Source organism: Dama dama, chromosome 30, assembly GCF_033118175.1.
Source record: "Dama dama isolate Ldn47 chromosome 30, ASM3311817v1, whole genome shotgun sequence".
Lineage (NCBI taxonomy): Eukaryota > Metazoa > Chordata > Mammalia > Artiodactyla > Cervidae > Dama > Dama dama.
In genome coordinates, this window is record NC_083710.1 from 4,940,823 (window position 1) to 4,959,592 (window position 18,770).

The 18,770-nt window shown below is 34.9% G+C and overlaps 2 pseudogenes; one reads left to right on the forward strand and one right to left on the reverse strand.

Moving 5' to 3' along the window:
* Positions 1–899: 899 nt before the first annotated feature.
* LOC133049681 (olfactory receptor 6C74-like) lies at positions 900–1,821 on the forward strand (annotated as a pseudogene).
* A 7,167-nt stretch (positions 1,822–8,988) lies between these two features.
* On the reverse strand, positions 8,989–17,811 carry LOC133049682 (olfactory receptor 2AP1-like; annotated as a pseudogene).
* Between the last annotated feature and the right edge of the window lie 959 nt (positions 17,812–18,770).

Sequence of the window (18,770 nt, forward strand, 5' to 3'; positions counted from 1 at the left end):
GCTTTCAACTTTTCATTATTCAGTATTAGGTTGGCTGTAGGTTTGTCATATATAGCATTTATTATGTTGAGATATGTACCCTCTATACTCACTTTGGTGAGAGGTTCTATCACAAACAGGCATTGAATTTTATCAAATGGTTCTTCTGCATTTACTGAAATGATCATGTGTTTTTTATTATTTCTTTTGTTAACATGGTGTATCACATTGATTGATTTGTTTATGTTGAGCCATCCTTGTTACCTTGGGATGAATTCAACTTGATTGTGGTGTATGATTTTTTTTTTTTATGTGTTGTTGGATTCATTTTGCTAATATTTTGTTGAAAATTTTTACATATATATTCATCAAAGATATTTCTTTTGGTAGTGTCTTTCTTTGGTTTTGGTATCAGGGTGATGGTGGCTTTATAGAATGACTCTGAGAGTGTTCTTTATTTTTCAATCTTTTGGAAGAGTTTGAAAAGGAGATGATATACCCTTCATAGCAATTAAATTTTGGTTCTAATATGCAGATTTCCTTAATTGAACAAGAAAAGAAAGTCATCAATACTCTGGTAGATTATCAAGTGAGAAACGTTTTTCCATGGATTTAAAGTCCAATATTCCTCTATGTTTTTCACATAAAAATAAACAATTACAATTATTGTATAGATTATTTTTAGCAAAACTGCAAATTAAAGATTAAATTCTCTGTCCATATACTCTGGAAATGCAAACTATTTTTCTTTCTGACGTAACCATCTTTAAAACATGAATAAGCATAGTGTTATTCTAGCTGAAACATCTTTTTGCTTAACTTTATCTTAAACACTAATTATCACTGTTACTTTTCCATTGGGGTCATTATTTTCTTTCTTTCTTTTTTACTATGAAGACCTGGAAAAGTAGAGGACAATGATGGGAAACCATACACCAGTGAAAGTGTTTATTCTAGCAGGTTTGACTGATGACCCACGACTGAAAATTGTATTGTTCATCTTCTTACTTCTCACTTACTTACTAAGTATCACTGTAATTTGATCATCATCACACCTACCCTGGTGGATCCTCACCTCAAGACCCTAATGTATTTTTTCCTCCAGAATTTTTCTTTCTTAGAAGTCTCCAATACTACTACATGCATCCCTAAATTGCTGGCTACCATGGCAACTGGGGGCAAAACCATTTCTTATAATGGTTGTGCAGCTCAAGTGTTCTTTGCTTTCCTTCTTGGAGCATCTGAGTTTTACTTGCTGGCAGCTATGTCCTATGACCACTATGTTGCCATCTGTAAGCCCCTGTGTTACACAACCATCATGAACAATAAAATCTGCATTCAATTTGTCTTCTGTCGCTGGCTTGCCAGATTCTTTGTCATCTTTCCACCACTCCTCTTAGGCCTAAATCTTGACTTCTGTGCTTCCAACACTGTTGACCATTTCTACTGTGACACAACTCTCCTCCTGCAGATCTTCTGCTCAGACACAGAGATCTTTGAGATGATGGGCTACATCTCAGCTTTGTTGATACTTGTGGTCACATTGATAATATCATATACCTATATCACAAAAACAATTCTAAAAATCCTTTCCACTAATCAGAGGAAAGAAGCTTTTTCAACATGTTATTCTCACATGGTTGTGATAACTCTATACTATGGCAGCTGCATCTTCATGTATGCTAAACCATCAATCAAACAAAGAATTTCCAAGGTAATTGCAGTGCTCAATACTTCTGTTGAGGTATTTTGAACCCTTTTATCTACACTTTACAGAACTAATAAGTGAAAAAAGCCTTTGTGAATATGATACACAGGATTCTTTCTTTCTCAAAGAAGTGAATAGGCTACTGCACTATACATAAAGAAAAGTAACAAGTGTCTCAATAATAACAGTGTGCTCAATAGTAGCTTCCCTATCCAGTGAAGTGAAAGTGAAAGTTGCTCAGTTCTGTCTGACTCTGAAACTCCATGGAATTCTCCATGCCAGAATACTGCAGTGGGTAGCCCTTCCTTCTCCAGGGCATCTTCCCAACTCAGGGATTGAACCCAGGTCTCCCGCATTGCAGATGGATTCTTTACCAGCTGAGCCACAAAGGAAGCCCTCCCTATCCATAGTTACCCTCAGTTTTTCCCTTTAATTTCTATCATATTCATCTTAAATTTCTCCATGACTTATTAACAAAACTCTGTGTTCTGTGAAGTTAGTTTTCTTTATATTTTTCAATAGACTTTCCCCCTCACCTCACTTCCTTTTCCTCTTAATATATAAAACAAATTGAACTAATTTTTCAATCTTTTTTCTTTGATTTTAAAATATTGTTTAACTTAATTACATTTAATGTAGCATACAATCCAAAGGTTAATATTCTATTTGTGATCAGTGACAATATACTTAAAACTAATATTCATTTATATTATTTGTCATACTAACCAACTTTTTGGTGCACATTCTACTCAAAGTAATTAAAAGAAAGTTTCGGAGATTAGTCATCAATGTTGATGCACATCTTTGAAATGTCTATTTAAAATGTATGGCTGTTTTACTAAGTACTTTCTGTAGTAACTCAGTATTTAGGATAAAGTACATTTGAAAAATACTATCTAAAGAAGCAGAATAAAATATAGGCAGGAAGAAACATGTAATATACAATTGATTGGACAATTTTACATGCTCCTGTACAATTTGTAGAATTTACTGGATCTTAAAATTGTTTGGTTTATAAATATGATTTTAGAAAATATGGCTATTTAAACAAATTATTACTTTTTTTCCCCTGATAATTTAGCTTTTTTTTCCCCTCATTATCAGAAAGTGATCCTGAAGCATTATCTAGCTTTCAGAAATCTTTCAGAAATTCTCCAGGCAAGAATACTGGAGTGGGTTGCCATGCCCTCCTCCAGGGGATCTTCCTGACCCAGGGATCAAACCTGCATCTCTTTCGTCTCCTGCACTGGCAGGCAGATTCTGTATCACTAGTGCCATGTATATATATGTATATATATACATGGCTTCCCTGGTGGTTCAGCTGCAATGTGGGAGACCTGGGATTGATCCCTGGGTTGGGAAGATCCCCTGGAGGAGGGCATGGCAGCTCACTCCAGTATTCTTGCCTGGAGAATCCCCATGGACAGAGGAGCCAGGTGGGCTACAGTTCATGGGGTCGCAAAGAGTCAGACACGACTTAACCACAAGGCACAGCACATACATATATATACATGCATATATATATATATATGCATACACACACACATCTATATGCATGTGTGCATGTGTGCTCAGCCATGTCCAACTCTTTGTGACCCCACAGACTATGTACGTAAAGCCTAAGGCTCTCAAATTCTGATCATTTTTAATTTTATTAATGAGATCCTTCCATCCCCTCTCCTTTGGCAACTTGTATCTATGATTCTTTATGTTTAGTTACATTTCAAATATAAGTAAAATCATATGCATTTTTTTCTGTCTGATTTATTTAACATAGCATAGTACCCTCTAGGTTCATCCAAGTTGTCACAAATGGAAAGATTTTGTTCTATTATATGACTGAGTAATATTCCATTCCCACATGGTGCAGTGGTAAAGAACCTGCTTGCCAAGGCAGGAGACATGAGAGATGCAGGTTCTGTCCCTAGGTTAGCAAAATCCCCTGAAGTAGGAAATGGCAACCTACTACAGTATTCTTGCCTGGAAAATTCCATGGATAGAGGAGTCTGGCAGGCTACAGTCCAGGAGGTCATAAAAAATCAGACACAACTGAGCAAATAAGCACAGACAGACAGATAATATTCCAGAATCTGCCTGCAATGCAGAGATTCAGTTTTGATCACTGGGTCAGGAAGATCCCCTGGAGAAAGAATGGTGAACACACTCTAGCATTCTTGCCTAGAGAATTCCATGAACAGAGGAGACTGGTGGGCTACAGTCCATGGGGTCCCAAAGAGTTGGACATGACTGAGTGACTAACACATACTGCTATTTTACAGACAAATATTTTAAATATTTGTCAATTGGTGAAATATTACTGGTTGAGGAATGCTAAAATCCTCTTTTATTGACTTCTTAGCAGAATGTTTCGCTTTTGTTGTTGTTATTGTTCAATCTCCAAGTCATATCCGACCAAGTCATATCTTTGCAACCCCACGGACTGCAGCACACCAGGACTCCCTGTCCTTCACTGTTTCCTGGAGTTTGCTCAAACTCATGTCCATTGAGTCATCCAATCATCTCATCCTCTGTTGCCCCCTTCTCCTCCTGCCCTCAAAATATCCCAGCATCAGGGTCTTTTCCAACGAATCAGCTCTTCCCATCAGGTGACCAAAATATTGGGACTTCGGTTACAGCATCAGTCCTTCCAATGAATATTCAGGGTTAATTTCCTTTAGGACTGACTGATTTGATCTCCCGTCTGTCCAAGGAACTCTCAAGAGTCTTCTCCAGCACCATAGTTTGAAAGCATCAGTTCTCTGGCACTCTGCCTTCTTTCTGGTCCAACTCTCACATTCATACCTAACTACTGAAAAGACCATAGCTTTGACTATATATGGACCTTTGTCAGCAAAGTGATGTCTTTTCTTTTTAATACTCTGTCTAGGTTTTTCATAGCTATCCTTCCAAGAAGCAATTGCCTTCTAATTTCATGGCTGCAGTCACCGTCCACAGTGACCTTAGAGCCCAAGAAGAGGAAATCTGTCACTTCTTTCACCTTTTCCCCTTCTATTTGCCATGAAGTGATGGGACTGGATGCCATGATCTTAGTTTTTGTTTTTTTAATACTGAGTTTTAAGCCAGCTTTTTATTCTCCTCTTTCACTTTCATCAAAAGACTCTCTAGTTCCTCTTTGCTTTCTTCCATTAAAGAGGCATCATCTGCTATCTGAGGTTGTGGATATTTCTCCCAGTAACCTTGATTTCAGCTTGGAACTCATCCAGCCTGACATTTCTCATGATGTGCTCTCCATATAAGTTAAATAAACAGGGTAACAATATAAAGCCTTGTTGTCATACTCGTTTCTCAATTTTGAACCAGTCAGCTGTTCCATATAAGGTTCTAACTGTTGCTTCTTGACCTCCATACATGTTTCTCAGGAGACAGGAAAGATGATCTCTTATTTCTGTATCTTTAAGAGTTTTCCACAGTTTGTTATGATTCACACAGTCAAAGGTTTTAGCACAGTCATTGAAACAGAAGTAAATGTTTTTCTGGAATTTTGTTGCTTTCGCTATGATCCACTGAATGTTGGCAATTTGATCTCTGGTTCCTTTGCTTTTTCTAAACTGAGCTTGTACATCTGGAAGTTCTTTTTTTTTTTTTTGGAAGTTCTTGATTCAAGTACTGCTGAAGCTTAGCTTGAAGGATTTTGAGCATAACCTTACTAGCATGGGAAGTGAGTGCATTGTCCAGTAGTTTGAACATTCTTTGGTACTGCCCTTCTTGGGAACTGGGATGAAGATTTACCTTCCCCAGTTCTGTGGCCACTGCTGGGTTTTCCAAATTTGCTGACATATTGAGTGCAGCACTTTAACAGCATCATCTTTTAGGATTTTAAATAGCTCTGCTGGAATTCCAGCACCTTCAGTAGCTTTATTAGCAGCACTACTTCTGAAGGCCCACTTGACTTCACACTCCAGGATCTCTGACTTTAAGTGAGAGACCACATCATCGTGGTTATCTGAGTCATTAAGAGGTTTTTTTTGTACAATTCTTCTGGGTATTCTTGCCACCTCTTCTTAATCTCTTCTGCTTCTGTTAGGCCCATACTGTTTCTGTCCTTTATTGTGCCTATCTTTGCACAAAATGTTTCCTTGGTATTTCCAATTTTCTTAAAGAGACCTCTAGTCTTTCCCATTTTATTGTTTTCCTATATTTCTTTTCATTGTTCACTTAAGAAGGCTTTCTTATGTCTCCTTGCTATTCTTTGGAACTCTGAATTCAGTTGGGTATATCTTTTCCTTTTTACTATGTCTTTTTCTTTTTCTTTTTTCCCCCCAGCTATTTGTAAAGCCTCCTCAGACAACCATTTTGCCTTCTTGCATTTCTTTTTCTTTGGGATGGTTTTGATCACCGCCTCCTGTACAATGTTATGCACCTCCATCCATAGTTCTTCTGCACTCTATCAGATCGAATCCCTTGAATATCACTTCCACTGTATAATAGTCAGGGACTTGATTTAGGTCATACCTGATTGGTCAAGTGGTTTTCCCCACTTTATTTTTAGCCTGAATTTTGGTATAAGGAGTTGATGATCTGAGCCACAGTCAGCTCCAAGTCTTGCTTTTGCTGACTGTATAGAGCTTCCCCAGTATCCTGGCCTGGAGAATTCCATGGACTGTATAGTCCAGGGGGTCCCAAAGTGTCGGGCATGACTGAGCAACTTGCAGTTGCATAGAGCTTCTTCATCTTTGGCTGCACAGAAATATAATCAATTTGATTTCATTATTGACTATTTGGTGATGTCCATGTAAATTCATCTCTTGAGTTATTGAAAAAGGGTGTTTTCTATGACCAGTGTATTTTAGTTTACTGATTCCTAAGATGTCAATGTTCAGTCTTATCATCTCCTGCTTGACCACATCTACTTTACCTTGATACATGGACCTAACATTTCGGGTTCCTTGCAATATTGTTCTTTACAGCATTAGATGTTACTTTCACCACCAGTCACATCCACAACTGAGTGTCATTTCTGCTTTGGCCCAGCCACTTCATCCTTTCTGGAGCTACAAGTAACTGCCCTCCACTCTTTCCCAGTAGCATATTGGACACCTTCCAACTAGGGGGCTCATTTTCTGGTGTCACATATTTTGCCTTTTCATACCATTTATGGGGTTCTCATGGCAAGGATACCAGAGTGGCTTGCCATTCCCTCCTCCAGTGGACCATGTTTTGTCAGAACTCTCCATTATGACCCATCTGTCTTGGGTGGTTCTGCATGGCATGGCTCATAGCTTTATTGAGTTATTCAAGCCCCTTCGTCATGACAAGCTGTGATACATGAAGAAGCAAAAATGAGATACTAAACATTAAACCTCTAATAAGTATTCTTATATTTTTCCTGAATTTTATATGCATGTAATTTTGAATATCATTTATATTACTGGTTTTTAGATTAAGAATCTTTGGTTCAGAGAGATTTCAGGTTGATATATTGCTAATTCATGTTTTGTGCAATTTTTGTTAGTTACCAATTTTCTTCCAGAAAAATCATCCGGACTGAGTTTCTGAATTGTCTATTTAAATTTTGCATCTATATTTGTATTTGCATGGTTTAAAAGAAATTATCTCTGTCAATCTAAGTTTAGCTACATGTCATATATATTTCTGAAAACAAGCAACCACCACAGGGTAAGCAAATGTACTGAATGACTATCATTAATGGACTGCTGATGATGTTTAAAACAACAAATGAGTCAACTAATGAGTCATTACCTGTTGATATAAATAACCAATGAAGTAACAAGTTAACTCACTTGTTAACATCAATTGTGTGTTTGGTATTTAGGCATTTTGATGTAATCATGACAAGGTGTATAAAAACTGACAAGTTCTACATTTTCAATCATTTTTCTCCTTCATGATTTCCCAAGGCACTCTTTTAGTATCTCTCCTACTGGGTAGATTCATCATTATTAAATGGATAAACAAGGAATTCAAGAGTACAAAATTGGCACTAAGTAACTATGTACTTTAGTAAAAGTTTGTTAATATTTCTTGAACTCAATTTTTTCACCTGTATATTAAAGGGATTATAATAGAAGTATCTGGAGTTTCTTTAAATTTCAAAATTACTCATGCTATGAATCTGATCCATGCATTCTGAAAAAGTTAACACGGTCAAGAAATGATGAGAAAATGTCAGTTTTCACTTGTGGAGACTTTGTCTAAGGATATCAGATTATCAAGATTTAAAGTTTAGTATGCAATTTAGATGGAGAAGGCTCCTGCCTGGAAAATCTCATGGATGGAGGAGCCTGGTAGGCTACAGTCCATGGGGTCGCTAAGAGTCGGACACGACTGAGTGACTTCACTTTCATTTTCACTTTCATGCATTGGAGAAGGAAATGGCAACCCACTCCAGTGGTCTTGCCTGGAGAATCCCAGGGAAGGGGGAGCCTGGTGGGCTGCCATCTATGGGGTCGCACAGAGTCAGACATGACTGAAGCGATTTAGCAGCAGCAGCAGCAGCTTGCAATTTAGAAAGAGTATGAGTTAAGACTATAAAATCATTAATATCATAGACAATGCTAACATAGTTTTATATTTTTGTAAGTGAGAACAAGAACAATAACTGTGCAGGACACTAAATTATATGAAATTTGCTATAAAGACATTTTTAATTAGCTTAAATTTGAAATATTCTTCTACCTCTTTCATGGGTTTATTCAAAGAGTTTGTGTACAAATCCTCATTAAGCATTTCCCCATTGATGCTAAAACAAACATATGCTTATTTTCTCTTCTTCAGAAATGTTTTACCTCAACTACTGAGTAATGCTTAGGTTCTCATTAAAAAATCATTGTAGAAAGACTAAGTTTAAATCTGAATAACTTGAAAATAACCAACTTTATATCAGTTCACTAATATATTGATTACACTATTGTCAACAAGCTAATATAAATTTCTTTGATGTAAGTATAATTCAGGTACAAGTATAGAGATTGATGACTACATGGTAATAGGCAAGACAAGAAAAAATTCATTTGTAAAAAGCAAACTATTAGAAATCATATTCCCAATTTGACTTTTGTCAAATCTTCTTTTTCCTTTTAAGTGAAATACAGATGAAGAAAAAAGAACACAAGTGTTAGAGGACACATACACACACACACAGAAAGACCTTTAAAGTTTTAAGAACATAAAGAGGTGATAAAGTCAGCTTAATTAAACAAGTAGTTATGCTGTTTCAGTGTTTGGATAGGAATATTAACAATATAGAAAATACTTTTAAATTAAGATAACGTACATCTATGGTCTTCCAAACATTTATTATATAATAATGAAACTCAATTTTACTTTTTTGAAAAGGTTATTAACTTACTGACCAAACATTTGAAGGCTCTTTTCACTTGCTTGTTCCTTAGTGTATAGATGAAAGGGTTCAAGAGAGGGGCAACTGAGGTATTTAACACAGCCACTCCCCTATTAAAAGTCGCAGCATCCTCCACAGAGGGATTTATATACATGAAGATACAGCTTCCATAAGAAAGTGAGACCACAATCATGTGAGAAGAACATGTAGAAAAAGCTTTTTTTCTTTATTGAGCAGATGGGATTCTCAGAATTGTCCTGGTAATGTATGTATAGGAAAGAATCACCAGCATCAAGGTGAAGATGAGGGTAACGGCAGCAAAGACAAACTCAATCACTTCTATGAAACGTGCGTCTGAACAGGATAAATGCAACAGTACCGTATAGTCACAACAATAATGATTGACGGAGGTGCAGAAAGGCGGCTGGAGAGTCATTACTGGGGCACAATGACAACTAAAAAGCCGGAGAACCAGGAACATAGGACACGTTCAACGCAGAGTCTTCTGCTCATTAGAGTCGTGTAATGTAGTGGTTTGCAAATGGCAGCGCATCGATCAAAGGACGTGGCAGCTAAAAGGTAAAATTCGGTTGCTCCCAAAAGGATGGCAAAAAAGTACTGAGTGAAACAACCAGCAAAGGAGATAGTCTTGTCTCCAGTTCCAATATTGACTAACAATTTGGGAACAAAGACAGAGATAAAAGATATTTCCCAAACAGAAAAATTGCAGAGGAAGAACATAGGAGTCTGAAGGCGATAGTCCAGCAGGGTCAGAATGATGATTGTCAAGTTTCCCATGATACTTAAGACATAGGTTAACAGCAGAAAAGGGAAAAACACATCTTGAAGCTTGGCATCACTTGTCAGTACAAGAAGGCTGAACTCTTTATCACTGATGTTTGGTTTCCCATAGTTAATGACTGACAAGTTAAGGAAGAATAAAATAATAATGATAACAGTTGGAATAAAAGTTATCAGGTTTTATTGAAAAATAAAATCAAACTCAAAACAATTAGAAGTAAAATTTAAAACTCGGAATCTTTCTCATCCCTTTATTTTTTCAAAGTCAGATCTTTTAATGAAACAATTAACACATTTTCTATTTTGATTCATAAATAACAAAGATACTGCTTCTTAGAGACATTTTCAATTGTTTCTTCTAAAATGTATCAATATTAGTTTTTCATCATTGTCCCACCTGTTTACACTTTCCTTTGTATTCTTTATAATTTTCTTCTCTAAACTATTGGATGCTGTCACACATACATACACAAATATAAAGAAAATTTAGAGAGTAGGTTTTATTTGGGATTTCTTAAATTAGCCTCTTAACTCAGTTTATTAGCCAACAAATATATATAATCCAAGGTATGAACTCTAGGAATAAAATTGGACTTGCTCACTTTTTTTTTTTTTTTTTTTGCTGTTTTGCATTTTCTCTTATTTCAGATTTCTCATTTTGAACAATAATTCTGTGCCCCTACTGAAGTTCAAAGAGTGGATAGATTTTTCTTTTAGTTCTGAAGTGTTTGGAACTTACAATACTGACAGTTTCAGTGTCATGAAAAGTGTTCAATAAATGACATCACCATTTAATATAGATATATGGATTAATCCATCCTCAGTGAAATATTAAATTTTTAAAAAATATTGTGCTTTCTTGCTATTAGCAGAATCTTCCCATCAACCTATTACAGTTCCTTAAAAGTCAGTTCAAGTTCTGCTCTCCATATAATTTTATCTGACAAACACAATTAGCAATAATTGTTTCTCTTCTTCTTTATAAAAATTTATCAAGAAGTAACACTGGGTCAAAAAGTCAAATTATTTTCTAATTATACCAAATGTGTACACTTTATCTAACTTTTACATAAACCTATAGCCCACAAGAACAGTCTCCAGTTTTCTTTATATCTTTTTTAGAGAGGCTGGAAAATTGCACAGATTTGGTAAAAATTTCAATGCAAAATATTTTTTTTTTACTTCTCTTTAGATTCACGGGGCTTCCCAGGTGGCACTAGTTGTAAAGAACCCACCTGCTAATGCAGGGGATGTAATGCAGGTTCAATTCGTGGGCTGGGAAGATCACATGGAGGAGGAAATGGCAACCCGCTCCAGTATACTTGCCTGGAAAATCCCATGAACAGAGGAGCCTGGCAGCCTACAGTCCGTTGATAGACCTATTTAACTGAATACAATAGAGCTTTATGCAAATCAAAACTCCAACTAAGTTTATGCATAAAGTTTCTCAGATTTTTCTTTTAATATTTTCCATAATCAGACATGAAAAAGAAATATTACAAGAATGATTTTCCTATGCAAAACATTATGAGGTTTCTTTTTCATTTACCTATTGTTTCACTACTTATGTTGACATATGTTCATATGATGATATACACTAAGGCAGTGAGAGTAATACATTACATCCTTATCAAGGTAAAACTTCCAGAAATATTTGATACACATAAAAAGGTAACTTTGCAGGGAAGATTTATTGTATGATAGAATTATGTCTGGAAAATTTGAAGATTCATGTCTCCTGATATTATAACTATAACCAATTTGCACTTTTGTACAGAATTGTCTCTTTGTTAACTACCTCTATTTAATGTATTAACATGAAGTTATAACATACTATGCAGTTATACTGTATTAGTGTATTAAAAATCCTGTTATGCTAATAATGAGATAAATGTACCAATAATGTAAATTTAAATGTTAATTGATTATGGTTATCTATGTCAGAATATATTATCTTGACTACTTTGTAATGATTACAGATAAATGACTGTGAGAAATTAACAATTATGCACAAATAATGAATTTCACAGAAATATTTTATATTCAGAGACATACTAGGATAATAATTCCATTATCAAAAGCTAGCTCATTAAATTGTAATATTGCCACAACTACCTTAAATAAATCTTGAGATCTGAACAATGAGTAGTGATTTTCTCCTTTCTACATAAAAATATCTAGTGTATCATATAATTTGAATATATCAATGTTAATCTACTGGTTTGAGGTCCTAGCTATTAAGTTTCAAAATTCTACTTTGGAAATTCATTAAACAATCAATTATATTCACTAAACAACAAAAATACTCTGAAATTTTCATTGTTTAGCATTTTTGACAAAATAAAAACTTTGTAAATAATTTCCACATAATAGAAACACTTTACTGAATGAATAAAAGATTTTTAAAATTACAGCAAAAACACTTTTATATAAGTGATCTCATCTACTTAAATAAAAGATGAACAAAATGATATTTTTATGTAAGAAGAAAATTTTATAGCAAACATTTTAGCATAATAAAAGATGACAATCCTTTAAGATTAAAATTAGTGTTATTTCCAGAAAAAGAATATATATACTCATATATAAAATCACATCTATATATCATCAAATAACAAATATTTCATTCAAACAAGATTTATTTAGCAAAAGATATATTTGTCATTAAAAGGAATACTGCAAAGACACTGATTTTAAAAAAGATAAGGCTTATTTGTAGTTGAAAAGATGTTGATAAACTTTCCCAGACTTGTATGGATATCATTAGTTTTGAATCCCTTCAGAATGAATTATATATAACTCTCAAGTTTAGAGAGTCATACTCTGAGATATATTAGAGAGATATTTTGTCTCTTTCTGCAGTGGACCCTAAGCATTAGAAACCTCTATCCCTTTATGAAACATTGTTCTCGATTACATTTAGGAGGAATGTTAAGAAAACTGACTCCATGAAAAGTAGGAATTAGAATAGTCGAAAAACAGGAACATGGTTATTTATTTTACCACTTCAAGCTCTAATTCTATGAGTGTGGCATAACATTTTTTCGGCTTGAAAATACCTTTTACTTTTAAAATATAATGCTTTGAAAAATGTTACCTTTATTTAAGTCAATCAAAATTTTATTAAAAAGAATGTGTGTGCAGTTATGTCAACAAGTGAACATGAAAGGTATACAAACAAAACAATAACGAGACATATCTCCACACATCTTTAGTCAAATGCTGCAGTCATCAGCCCTCTCCTACCTCAAATGGGTAAATCAGTTCTACCTTCACTCCAAATCAGCTCCTTTTGTGGCTGAAAGAGAGAATATAAAGTTTTAGAACCCATTGGGAAATCCTCCCTGGGTCATGAGAATTTGTCTGCTTCAAAACACTCAGGATGAGCCTGGTTTTCTCTCCTAACAAAGGTGGGTCAAATTAGAAGGTAGGAGAAGAAACGTGTAGAGCGTATACCCAGGCTGCAATCCCCTGCCAAATCTTCCCTACAATTTCATTGCTCTTAGAAACTATCTATCACTCTTTTCCATATTCACTTTGCTCTGAGTGTATATATTGCTGTTTCCTGGTCAAGTAAGAGCATTACCAACTCGATGCTCTTCCATCTTTCTGCATTCTTTCTCCAGCCATCTCAAGACAAGCTCCCTCTTCTCACTCAGATCTCAGAAGTGGGCATGCCTCACAGAAGCCTCCCTGACCACACTACAGAGGACAGTCACTACTCAGTCACGTCTGACACCTTAGCTTGCTTGATATTTAATACAGAGTAGATTTTTTTTTTTGTTAACATCACTCCTAAATTCTGTTCTTTTATGATTTGCTTTCATGTTTATTGCATATCATCCTCACTAAAATTTAAGCTCCACTAAGTGAAGGACTTTTATTAATGCTAGGCCATAAGTAACTAGGTGTTATGAAAGTGACCAGTACATATTTAAAATTCTATTAATATATGTGAATTGCATCTTTTTTACCTGAATCTTATTTAATATCAGTTTTCTCTAGGTTTGAGCTATTCTAGCATATCATATTACTTTAAATTTTCATGAGAGATCAATAGTCTTTAAATTCCTTTTCTCTAAATCAACCCAAAGATACTCCAACACAGAAAAAAATAAGGTTGACAGATTAAAAACAGAGCAAATTTCAAATAAATATTTGGTTTATATCAAGTACTTGAAATATACTGATCTGAAAGGATCTCTGAAGTATTCATTTAATAAAATATATTTCACTCTAACATTTCCTATTTAAGGAATAACAAGATAAATTTGTCATCTCTGTCTAAAAAATCATTCTGATAAATATTCCTAATTGAATCATATGAAAACACGTACAAACATCAAAATAAAATATTAATATTTTTATAAGCAAAATGAGTGCAAGAAAAATGAAATGGAATGTCAGGATTATACAGGTAAATAAAATAAATAAAATTATACAGGTAAATAAAATAAACCTTTATGATTATTTTCCTAACTCCATTCTATTTTTTATAAATTAATTGATGAATTATAATTAAAGAATTATATAGATGATTCTTCTAATCTCCAATATACATGTGTATATCTTCAGTATAAATTCAATTTAGTGATGAGAAATATATTCAACTAAGCATATGTTTAAAAATAATCAGGTCTATAAGATAAATAGTGTATGAAATAAACACCTATAAAATAGATTATTAGTACATATGAGATATATATAAATATATAAATACCTATAGGTGGATAAAGCATATATATATATATACACATAATATATATACTAAATATATCCATGACTCAAAATGATTGTAATCAATGAAAAATATCTATATACAAAACAGCAACATGAAAAAAATATTGTATGCAATTTGAACTTCTTCCAGATATAGTAACTTATTGCTTGCCTGACATAGCTTTCTCACACACATTCTAATGTAATGATTTCAATATTTTCTCAGGGAAACATCAGTTTCACTCTTGAACTTCCCTTGATTAATCTATGCATAAATAGCATACTTTCCTCCTTTTATGTATTATCTCTGCATATGACTTCTTTAGCACTAAATCTAGTATTGCGAAATAACAAGTGAATTACTCAAATGATAACTTATCATTCCATGTTCTCTTGGACCTTTCTTTCAGTATATGTCACATGGATGCTGCCAAACATTTTTTGCACATCTCTTTCATTTAATCGCTTTTCTGTTTGAAATTCTGTTTCAACATCAATATTCTATGTAATATCCTATATAAGAAATATTTACTACCTTCTCTGTATACCTATGGAAGTTTTTGGCAACTACTAGTTTGTTTTTTTTTTTTTTATGATCTGTGTGTGTGTGTGTGTGTGTGTGTGCTGTGCAGAAGGGCATACAGCATGATAGCTTCTAAATTTAAGCCCAGTTAAGTTACTCTTTTACTGAGGTATAATTGATTTATAATAAATTTCACATATTTAAGATACACAAATTTATTAAGTTTTCAGATTATATCTGTGCAAACTCCACCATAATCAAGGTAACAAATGTATCCATGGAACATTTAATTTCCTCACACTCCTTTTTAATTTTTTCCAGGCATTCTACTCATTCCCACACAACTTATTGTTATAGCTATAAAATAATGCATATTTCTAAAATTTTATGTAAATGTAATCATATATTTAGTTCTTAAATTTAGGTCTTTGAACCATTTTGAGTTAATTTTTATACACAGTATGAGGTATGGGGCCAACTTCATTCTGTTGCATGTGGCTATCCAGGTTTTCTAGTATAATTTCTTGAAAAGACTGTCTTAGCACCTTAGAAAATAAGTTAACCATATATATGAAGGTTTATTTCTGGGATCCCTTTTCTGTTCCATTGCCTTCTATATATATCTTTTATGCCAGTACTACAACTGTTTTTGATTATTGTGGCTTTCTAGTATGTTCTGAAACCAAAAAGTGTGAGACTCCCAGCTTTGTTCTTCTTTTATATGATTGTTTTTTTGCTATTTGGGATCCTTTGAAGTTACACATGAGTTTGAGGGTAGGTTTTCCGTATCAAAAAAGAAAAAACAAGCTGAAGCTGAAGCTCCAATACTTTGGCTGCCTGATGAGAAGAACTGACTTGGAAAAGACCCTGATACTGAGAAAGACTGAAGGCATGAGAAAGAGACGACAGAGGATGAGGTGGTTGGATGGCATCACCGACTCAATGGACATGAGCTTGAGCAAGCCCCAGGAGTTGGTGATGGACAGGGAGGCCTGGCGTGCTGCAGTCTATGGGGTTGCAAAGAGTTGGACATGACTGAGTGACTAAACTGAACTGAATCATAAATTTTGTCTAATTTCCTTTACACAGCACAGTGAGGCTTTCATGTAATTCTGTGAACCAATTGTTTCCTTCTATTTCTGAATGTTATTCCATGTTATATATATATATATATATACCATTATTTCTTTAGTCTTTTCTTACATAGCATGCATTTGAACATTTCCAGGACATTTTCATTTCACAGATGAAACTATTATAAATATTTTTACAAGTTTTGTTTATAGTTCAGTTCAGTAGCTCAGTCATGTCCGATTCTTTGCGACCCCATGAATCGCAGCATGCCAGACCTCCCTGTCCATCACCAACTCCCGGAGTCCACCCAAACCTACGTCTATCGAGTCGGTGATGCCATCCAGCCATCTCATCCTCCGTCATTCCCTTCTCCTGCCCCCGATCCTTCCCAGCATTAGGGTCTTTTGCAATGAGTCAACTCTTCACATGAGGTGGCCAAAGTATTGGAGTTTCAGCTTCAGCATCAGTCCTTCCAATGAACACCCAGGACTGATCTCCTTTTGGATGAGCTTGTTGGATCTCCTTGCTGTCCAAGGGACTCTCAAGAGGCTTCTCCAACACCACAGTTCAAAAGCATCAATTCTTCAGCGCTCAGCTTTCTTCACAGTTCAATTCTCACATCCATACATGACTACTGGAAAAACCATACGCTTGACTAGATGGACCTTTGTAGGCAAAGTAATATCTCTGCTTTTTAATATGCTATCCAGGATGGTCATAACTTTCCTTTCAAGGAGTAAGCGTCTTTTAATTTCATGGCTGCAATCACCATCTGCAGTGGTTTTGGAGCCCAAAAAAAATAAAGTCTGACACTATTTGCACTGTTTCCCCATCTATTTGCCATTAAGTGATGGGACCAGATGCCATGATCTTAGTTTTCTGAATGTTGAGCTTTAAGCCAACCTTTTCACTCTTCTCCTTCACTTTTATCAAGAGGTTTTATAGTTCCTCTTCACTTTCTGCCATAAGGGTGGTGTCGTATGCATGTCTGAGGTTATTGATATTTCTCCCTGCAATCTTGATTACAGCTTGTGCTTCTTCCAGACCAGCGTTTCTTATGATGTACTCTGCATATAAGTTAAAAAAGCAGGTTGACAATACACAGCCTCGATGTACTCCTTTTCCTATTTGGAACCAGTCTGTTGTTCCATGTCCAGTTCTAACTGTTGCTTCATGACCTGCATACAGCTTTCTCAAGAGACAGGTCAGATGGTCTGGTATCCCTATCTCTTTAAGGATTTTCCACAGTTTATTGTGACCCACACAGTCAAAGTCTTTGGCATAGTCAATAAAGCAGAAATAGATGTTTTACTAGAACTCTCTTGATTTTTTGATGGCCCAGCAGATGTTGGCAATTTGATCTCTGGTTCCTTTGCCTTTTCTAAAACCAGCTTGAACATCTGGAAGTTCTCGGTTCACGTATTGCTGAAGCCTGGCTTGGAGAATTTTGAGCATTACTTTACTAGTGTGTGAGATGAGTGCAGTCGTGCCATAGTTTGAGCATTCTTTGGCATTGCCTTTCTTAGGGATTGGAATGAAAACTGACCTTTTCCAGTCCTGTGGCCACTGCTGGGTTTTCCCAATTTGCTGGCATATTGAGTGCAGCACTTTCAAAGCATCACCTTTCAGGATTTGAAATAGCTCAACTGGAATTCCATTACCTCCACTAGCTTTGTGCGTAGTCATGCTTTCGAAGGCCCACTTGAGTTCACATTTCAGGATGTCTGCCTCTAGGTGAGTGATTACACCATTGTGATTATCTGGGTCATGAAGATCTTTTCTGTACACTTCTTCTGTGTATTCTTGCCACCTCTTCTTAATATCTTCTGCTTCTGTTAGGTCCATACCATTTCTGTCCTTTATCGAGCCCATCTTTGCATGAAATATTCCCTTGGTATCTCTAATTTTCTTGAAGAGATCTCTAGTCTTTCTAATTCTGCTGTTTTCCTCTATTTCTTTGCATTGATCACTGAGGAAGACTTTCTTATCTCTCCTTGCTATTCTTCAGAACTGCATTCAGATGGGATTATCTTTCCTTTTCTCCTATGATGCTTTAATTTCTCTTGGGCAAATATCTAAAAGTAAAATGACTGTTTAACTTTTTAAAGAAACCACAAAACTGTTTCCAGAGGGGTCATAATATTTTATATTGGCCACAACTTTGTGCAGGAGTTTCATTTAACCCACATCCACACTAAAATTAGGTACAGTCATTCATTTTAAATTTTAGTCATTCTATTGAATTTGTAATGGTATCTAAGTGTTATTTTAATTTACATTTTCCTAAAGAATAAGATGTCAAAAGTTTTTCCATGTGATTATTTATTATGGGTACATGTTTTTCAGTGAGGTGTCTGTTTAAATCTTCTGCCCATTTATATTGAGTTACTCATTTCATTATTATGTTGTGAAAGTTCTTCATATATTTTAGAAAAAAGTCCTTCATCTATTTAACAACCATTTTCTTCAGTTTTGGCCTAACATTTCACTTTCACTATAATGTCTTTTGAACAGCAAACTTTTTGCTTTTAAAGTCCAATTTATATGGGGTTTCTTTCCTATATTTTTGTGCTTTAAGAAATCTTTGCCAAATAAGTATCACTAAGATTTCTCCAAAACAGAAATATCCTTTGTTTTCTTTCAAA